The sequence below is a fragment of the Bidens hawaiensis genome, unplaced genomic scaffold (genome assembly GCF_021521415.1).
Source record: "Bidens hawaiensis isolate Kalapana, Puna unplaced genomic scaffold, B.hawaiensis_p1.1 tig00003988_1, whole genome shotgun sequence".
Taxonomy (NCBI): domain Eukaryota; kingdom Viridiplantae; phylum Streptophyta; class Magnoliopsida; order Asterales; family Asteraceae; genus Bidens; species Bidens hawaiensis.
In genome coordinates this window covers 2,167,346-2,176,741 of record NW_027491233.1, presented here as the reverse complement: position 1 = coordinate 2,176,741, position 9,396 = coordinate 2,167,346, and positions in this window count along the sequence as shown.

Genomic DNA, 9,396 nt, shown 5'->3' with positions numbered 1-9,396 from the left:
AAATTCAGAATATAATGTTGCAATGCGCTCATCTTTATCTATGTTTCGGTGTCGCTTTCATTTAAAACAAAGTTGTACGTTATCCTATCAAACACAAACGTTTAAGGCGTAAAGGCTACTTCAATGTTTGGTTATTTAACATTTGTAGTTGCTATGTGGTTATTTTTATTTATATCAAGGTTTTAACAATTTTGTTCCTTTTTACACGGTTTAGCGTGTTGTTGCCTTTACTTTGAATTTAGAACGTCTGACGTAAATATTCTCATATACTATTATAATAAACAAAAATGATGGTTCAAACCACATATTTTTTAATTGGTCTAATATTTTGTCAAGTGACACCCCTATCTTTTTATCTTTAACTCTTAATTATTTTATTAAAATAAATCATTTAAAACCTTCCATAACTTAATAACTTATCCATGTAACACATTAAAGCACTAGAATTCTAACATGTTTTTTTCCTATAATATTTAATTTTAATAAAAAAAAATGTTTTTTAATGATGTCCTTCTACAATATTTGTTTTAAAAGTCTAGTATAACAATCCATTGATTTTTTTTACAATTTAATGACTTATACAAAATACTAGTCTTAATAATTTCTTATTAAAAAGTGAATGCTTTAGATTTTATACGTAATCTTTCTTTTAATTTAAACTATAAACTCCATTTAACACTTTAATTCTTGAAAAGCTTACTTGATTTTTAAAATCTTTCACTTTTAAACTATAATTATAAATTCTATTATATTTCAAAAAAAATATAATAATAACATATTCAAAAGCTTAGAAGCTAATTTTATATAATTTTACTATCATATGTTTTTTTTATTAAAATTGGTTTATTTCACATAAAAAAAATCAAATGTTTAAATGTTATAAGTTTTGGACAACCATCCAACAACGGTATATTTTCATTGTCAGACATGCGGTGTTACATGGTCATGTGCATCAAATCTTGATAAATACCTTTCAGGAAAAATACATGTGAATATGACCAAAATATCTGACGATCGCTGCTATCCAAAACCTATAATGGTTTCATGTTGTTTGAGATATTTTGTTGCTTTGAAAAAGTGAAGCTGCTTTTTATATTTAAGATAATGTTTTTATGTTTTAAAGTATTTTTCAGTTTATGTGGATTATTGTTTTTAAACTCTTGGTATCCGGTGTTTTGCTTATATATTTATTTTTGAATGTTAAACACAATTATTAATTTATATTGCTTTATAATATAATATATTAATTTAAACTTTGTGTATTGTTTTATTAAGTATTTGTATAAATTGTATTAATATTTTTTAAACACTATTTTTCTTAAAAGTATAAATCTCTATATCAAATTAATATTATTATTAAATGATTTATTAGTAACAATCGTGTGCTATTAATAGGAAATTTTACTTAAATAAAATTTAAATATTATATACAAAGAAAGTTTTTAGAGATTTATGTTACACTTTGTAGATTAAAACTAGAGATGGAGTCAATCTTCTAATATTTAATGAGAAGAGCAACTACAAATGTTGTATATGAAGAAATTTTTAGAGATTAATGAAATTTACCATCTAATTTCTTTTTCTTTTTTATTTTACAACAAGTTTATTTTATTCAACTCTATAATATATATTCATATTCATTCATCTAATACCAAATTAGTATAAATATTTCAAACGATTTTGTTCTTTTATTAATATAATTTACCCAACCCGTATATACACGGGTATTTAACCTAGTTACTACTATATATATATTAATTGGTAACTTTATGTTATCTCACATATGCCCACTGTTCTTAACTTTATTATATTTTAATTGTATTATTAGAGGGTGTTTGAGATTCCTTATTTTCATCAACTTATAACTTATAAACTTTTTGAAAAGTTAATAATGTGTATAAAGTGTTTGGCAAACCATAAGGCCTTATGGTGAAGGCAAAATAGAGGGGTTTTGAAAAGTTAGGAATATGTAACTTATTAACTTAATGAGTTTGATTTGCTTATTTAACCCTTCTCACCCTTAAACCCCATTACACTCCTTTTAAAAAAGAGTGTCCATTTTGGCCATTTTGGTTTTCCTAACACATAAGCTAATCCAAACATTCTTTTAAAAACTTCTTTTTAAATTTTCATAAGTTTATAAGTTATTTTAATCAGAAGTCCTTTTTCACTTAAATAAGCAATCCCAAACACACCCTTAGTATCAGCAAATGAGTTGAGCCAGTTAATTGTACGGTACGAATTTCAAAGTGGCTGTTACAAGTTACAAAATTCCCGCGGTGATACCGGCAGAACTCCGACCACCGGAGATGTTGACAACCACCACCATGCAACACTCATCCATTCGAGCTTCTTCCTTCCATCTCGGCCTCACTGAGGCCCGTCGCAGCAGCAACACCTTGATGGCAGTTCCGGTCACTTGGTTCTGAAGGTCGCTACAACGACAAAGAGAGGATTCGGACACCCTTTCGGTTTCCAGATGGGTTTCTTTGCTAACCAACCTGCGGCGCCATACAAAAGACACAGGTAGCGATGGATGGTAAGTGTTATTGGTGTTAGTTGTTGAGGCAGTGAATTGAAGAAGATGAAAGGTGCGTCCAATAATAATAAAAATTATAATTATATTTTTCCAAGGTTAGTGATGAATCAATTAGAATTTTAATATCTAAATCTTTATTGAAGTAAAATTTAAACCAGATATGGTTAAATCCCTTAATTGTAACTTACTAAAAACTGTAGTCATATTGTCTAATTATGGATATGTATGATTTGGAACACCTTGACGGTCGAAGTGTCGTCAGCTGTCGCTATATAAGGCTTATAACCGTTAACGAGGCGCAAAAGAGGTGCCATTGAATGCGGCTAGACGTCAAAGAACCAAGCAAAACAATTTGAATCAGATGACGCAAACTGTAACTGATGTAAGTAACTATTTAAAAGTCGATCGTTAGCGCGGGGTCATTTACTAGTTATATCTTAAATTACAAAAGAACATCTTATCTCTCTCACTCTGTTCGGAAACAAAACCATCTCATGGGGAATAAACTCCATGTTTTAAAATTCTTAGAAGTGTAATTGATTAAAAGATGGAAAAGCGGATTATATTAGGGCTGGCATATCGTGTATACCCGTACACGATAAGACACGAACACGATAAGACACGAACACGAAATGTGTATACCTGTACACGACACGAAAACTTATCGTGTACCTGTATCCCAAACACGAACACGAACCTGTTACTACCTGGTATACACGATAATACACGATAAGAGTTGTTTAGAAACACATATTCGGCAACCTATTTAGTGAAACAAAAGCCGAAGAAAGAATGTTCGTAAGTGGTGACGGCTGAGAAACATAGTGTGAGAATGTTTTAAAAATTTAGAGTTTATGATAAATTATAATTATATACTAGATGGGTGCCCGCGCGATGCGGCGGGAAACAAAAATCCTAGTAATCATTTACGGATGTTCAAGGTTCGTTTGAAACCTTGAAAACGTTTCAACCAATCACCACTTTTGATTAGCATGTTTCTAAATGTTTAAACCATAGCAAACAGTTCGGTTTACAATTTATACCAAAAATAGGTCATATAAAACCGAACCAGACTATAAACTTATTATTGAAGCTCAATGCGTGAAACCAAACCATTAGTAACGATTCCGTTTAAATTTTCGACGATTAAGTTTTGGTTGTTCAATAAAAAAAATCAAACCAACGGTTTGTCTCGTAGTTTAACTTAGACACCGTTAAACCAAATTGTAAACGCTCATACGCAACATGTTAATTTTTAAATTTAAAAAAACTATAGTGATACCATACCCAAATTAAAGAGAATAAAATGCTCATTTTTATGGTGCAATTTTTAAAAAAATATATTAACGTATGAAAAAGTTACGCTCGTTGGAAAATCATTGGTGGGAAGTTGGTTACAATTAAGATCAAAAGGAATACATGTGTAAAGATGAAGGTTTAAAGTTATAACTATTTTCTTAAATTTACAAAAGTTGAGTAAAGTTAAGGGGGCAATGTTATAACTATTTTCATGCATATTTTCTAATGTACATGTTTGTCCCTATCTCACATGCTATAAAAGGTGTATATAATGCTTTGGGTGTTGTAAATCCCTTAAAAACCTAGTGTCTTAATTTGCCCTTATAGTAAAGATGTTTAATTATAAAATCTAACCAAGTACTTAACATGTACTTAACAGATAAACACGTATTTTACCTGTTTTGACACGAAAATTAACAGGTAATTTCGTGTCTACCTGTTTAGTACACGAAACCTATTAAGGCCTTACCCGTTACCTGTTAAAGTCGTGTAGGTACGTGTCGTGTATTCGTGTCTCGTGTATAAATTGCCAGCCCTAGATTATATATAATACCGTAAGCATTAGATATTTGCAATACTCTAGATATATATGTGGAAAACTTGTCTATGGGTGTGTAATCGAATTAAGCATGATTTTTTTTATTTACTTTTGTATAATTGTATGTATAGTTAGATACGATACATAGGGAAATAAAAGAAAAAGAAAAGTTTGATGGTTTGCACGAGTTTTTGCGGTTCTCAAAACTCCTCCATTTCTTAAAATCCATTTGTAAGTACATCTATGTGTATATACATACTAGGATCTGTTTGAAATGGAGTAATGAAATGGAATGGACGAGTTAACATAATGGATCATTACCATTTCATTAAAATGTTTGGTTATCATGTGAAAATGTAATGAATTTTTAAATTGTGTGTTTAATAGGCAGGAAAAGATGGAATAAAATAAAAATGGTCGTGATAGCAGTGGATGGCGGTTGGGATAGGTGGTGGTGGTGGCGGTGGGGGTGGGCGACAATGGCAATGGTGGGGGCGGTAATGGTGGTGGGTGGTGGTGCGGCGACAACGGAGACGTTGGTGGTGTGGGGGGGGGGGGGGCGACAATGGCAATGGTGGGGGCGGTAATGGTGGTGGGTGGTGGTGAGGCAGCAACGGAGACGGTGGTGGTGGGTGCAGGGGCGATGGGCTAGGGTGGAGGTTGGTGGCGGTGGCGAGCGATGATGGTGGTGGCAGTCTGTGGCGGTGGGTGGTTGCTGAAGGTGGCGTGCGGTAGGAAGTAATGGTGGTCGTGGTGACTGGGAACGATGGCTGATAGCAGGGGGTGGGTGGTTAGTAGTGGCAGTTGCGGGCGGCGGGTGGTGATGGCCTAGAGTGATGGTTGGTGAAGGTGGTGGGTGGCAGGGCGGCCTATGGGCCAGAGAAATGAAGACAGGGCTTTAGGCCCACACTTAGTCAAGGCCTCCAAATTTTAAAAAGTCACATAATATAGAGATATATATTTAATTGGCGGATTAGAAACAAATATGTCTATTGGTTTGGTGATAAACTTGTGTGTTGCTGACTTGCAAGTCACAAGTTCAAGGCTCATTATTAGCACTTTTTTGGGTTTTTATAAAGCAATTTTCATAAAAGTGTTACAAAATCTCGTTTTGATTTAGGCCTTCAAAATCCGACCCTGGTGGGCAATGACAGTGGTGACGGTGAGAGGGTGGTAGCGGCAGGTGGTGGAGTTGATATAGTTGGAAAAAGTGAATGGAATGGAAATAGCACTTTTTTGGTTTTTTTATAAAACAATTGTCATAAAAGTGTTACAAAATCTCGTTTTGATTTAGGCCTTCAAAATCCGGCCCTGGTGAGCAATGACAGTGGTGACGACGAGAGGGTGGTAGCGGCAGGTGGTGGAGTTGATATAGTTGGAAAAAATGAATGGAATGGAAAAAAAAACAAAGGGATGAATAAAATGAAATTGTGGTGATTTATGATGAATTGAATGGGCAAGATAATTGATGATTCAATTTTAATGTTCAACCAAGCAACCATTTTTCATTACCCTTGAATGAAGCATTCAATTCCCTCTTTTATTACTTAATACCAAACAGGCTACTAGTTTTTAATCTTCGTATTACGGAGTATTTTTTTTACATTTGGCATTTAATATAGTGAATATATTTTTTATTTTAAATTAATTTATTATAAGTAAGTTTTTAATACACTTGGATCTGTTTTGATTCATTTATGGTTGGGCTGTTTGGTAGCATCTTAATGGCTATTAAGAGGCTACCTCTTAATAGTTCATAACCTCTTAATGGTTTTGAGATAGCCATAAGTCTGAATGGTTAAGATGCTACCTTATGACTACCTCTTAATGGATACCTATTAACCAAACATTAAATGAATCATCTACTTAATGTTTTATATTTGTTCGTGTGTGCTCATTTAAGTGTGTTTATTTATTTTTGTTTATGTTTGTTTATGTTTGTTCATATATGTTCATCTACCTTTGTTCAAGTATGTTCGTTTACTTTTGTTAAATTATGTGTGTTTATGTTTGTTTATATTTGTGAATTGTTCATTTAAATTTTAAATGAACTTACATTTAACCTGATTTTGTATCAGAGAGCATTAACATCAAAAACTAAATCAGACATATTTTTGTATTTAAGATAACATAGTATGTTAGTAATTTACCACTAGTAACAACTGTTATATGCCTCAAATCAAGGTTGGCATGGTGGTGGTGGTATGAGTGATGAAGATGAAAACGGGTTGACACGGATAGGGTTGCATAAATAAAAGAGTAGATAAGGGGCGACCAGATCTGAACTGGTCGCCGATTAGCCGGTGTTCATTCGGCCATTTAGAAGAAAACCAACAAAGAAGGGGTGATTGTAAACTGGCGATGGAGAGGACACACTGACAATGGAGAATATGTAGAGGAGATAAAATTTAATTAGCATTTGATGATGAAAAAAGTTTCATAAATAAATTAGATGTTATAACCCGTTTAAGGTTATCTGGGTTTAGTGAGTCCCATGACCTGCGGAAAATATTGTTTGATGATAAAAAGGTTTCACAAATAAATAATATTTTATAACCCGTTTAAGAGCTATCCGGATTTCGTGAGATCCATAACCTGTGAAAATTATTGTTTGATGATTAAATAGTTTCACAAATAAATGATATCTTATAACTCATTTAAAGACTATTCGAGTTTGGTTAGACAATGACCCACTTATTTTTCTTAACTTAAACATGTCAAATGAATTAGAGCTCACTATTTATAATTGAAGCAATCTGGTGACACGATAAAGGGTGTGAAGCTAGCAGAGAACGAAACGGGATTTATTGGTTAGAAAATTATAAATCGTATAGTATATAGATAGATTAATTTATCTATATTATCATTATGAGATGGTGATCAACATTTATTATGATGTGTCAGGGCCGAACTTTTTGCTATATGTCCTATTAAATCCGAGCTTTCGTAGACAAGTTTGGTTAATTAATGAGTGAATCAAGACAAGAAAGCTCGGCTGATTTCTTTACAGCTAATAATAACTTAAACCGAAAAGATCGATCGATCTATTCTAGAAATTATTTTCATGTTGTACGTTTGCGTCGAGTCACATATGATGTAGGGCAGTTTGGTGGCGGAGAGTAAATTACTATAATAATCATTCAACTAATCATAGATACAGCTGGATATACATAATTGGGTCTTAAATTATTGATAAAGGATCTCAAGAGGAAACTTGAATACTAATGAGAAACTTAGGTCTCTTTTTATGGTCCGGTCTAATTGATTTTGATTAATGAATTTATGGCAATGTTAACTTTGGTTTGGAAAACGACTAACCAAGAGATTAGTTGGCAAATCATAACGACCAAATTATTCAACTTCGACGATGTAAATAATTTATTAATATTTTTTGTATTAAAGTTTTTAATATGAAAAATATTCATTAATAATAAAAATAATAATAAAGATTGAAATGAATTGTCTCACGTATGATTTAAGAAGGGCAGTTTGGTGGTGGATAGTAGATTACTTTAATAAGTATTCAACTAATCATAGATACAACTCGATATACATTATTGAGTCGAAAAAGCTTATTTAGTTTTTCTAAAACGGGTCAAATACATTATTGATAAAACGGGTCAAATATGTTTATGGTTAAAGTGGGTGTATGCTTATAAGTGACTCTTTACTTTCGATTGTTTCAACTCACACGATATATGGAATACGTTCTTGTCAAGGAAGGTTAATATTTGTGTATGGAGAGTATTTTTAACACGTCTTTCAACGCGGGTCAACTTAAACAATAAAGGTATTGATGTCCCTTATATCCACTTTGTGAGATCTAGAATGAATAGGTGTCACATTTGTTTATGCAACTTGGCTCATTTCCCATTTTGTTTTGATCAATGAGAGTTTTGTGGTAGGATATTCGGTTATCAGTGGATAGGTTGCTTGTCAATGTCAAACCCAGCGTTAGGGGCCTAGATGTGTGGTACCGTTTTATAAATATATCAGATTTACGTGCATTAAGCGGAAGTCTTTAATAAATTATTCATTTTATAGAAACATCTGGATTTCAATATCCGCCTTTTATTACAACACATGTCTTTGATTTACAATACATTATTTTGTGACTTCAAATATCGGAGCCATCAAATATCATCTAACGTCTATATCTCCAATCTTCTAATCTGTCTTTCCTTACTGATTACATGTAAAACATTTGAAAATACGTTAGTACACACGGCTGTTGAATGATATTTTGACCCTACAAATGTTTTCATGATTGGCATAATACCCATAGCAAACAATTCAAATAGGAAATTGATTTCCTATATCTGCCTAATTAATTTGATAAAAACTTGGAAATACTCCTAGTGACCTCGATAATTGTACAAAGATCACTTATTGAATAGAACAGAGCCTTCTTCAGAAACTCATCTTTCACAGTCAACAACATCGACGAACCGACTCGTTTCTTTACTTCCACGTCTACTTGAGCCGAAATTTCCAACAACCTTATGTTTAAAAACAGGTAGTGAGATGATGAGTTATGTAGTAGTAAAAATTCACCTTCTCTTGTATTCCACCACCTCATATAAGTAATCATTAATTAGTAACCATTAGACACGTTACCATAAGAGTTGGTGACATAAACATTCTCTGAAATAAAACATTTATATGTATTAGTTTATATTAACAACCGTCAAACAATATTAAAACAAAACTACACGCTTTAAGGTTTTTAATATTACCTCCATAGTACTTGACTCTTGCGAATTGGAGAACAATAATAAGATATTCCTCATTTGGGTTTTCGGCAACATATTTGGTAAGTTGCTTAAGATAGTCATCCCACAAAGTGAGATAGATGGTATTACCACTGCATCAAAAAGTATTAAATTAACACAACTACACAACATATATAATAACAAAATAAAATAATTAAATATAATAATTATACCCCAAACCAGAAAACTCCATTGTTCTTCGGTTTTGATGTTGAGCTTCCCTTAAGAATGAGTTCTTGTTATTAAAA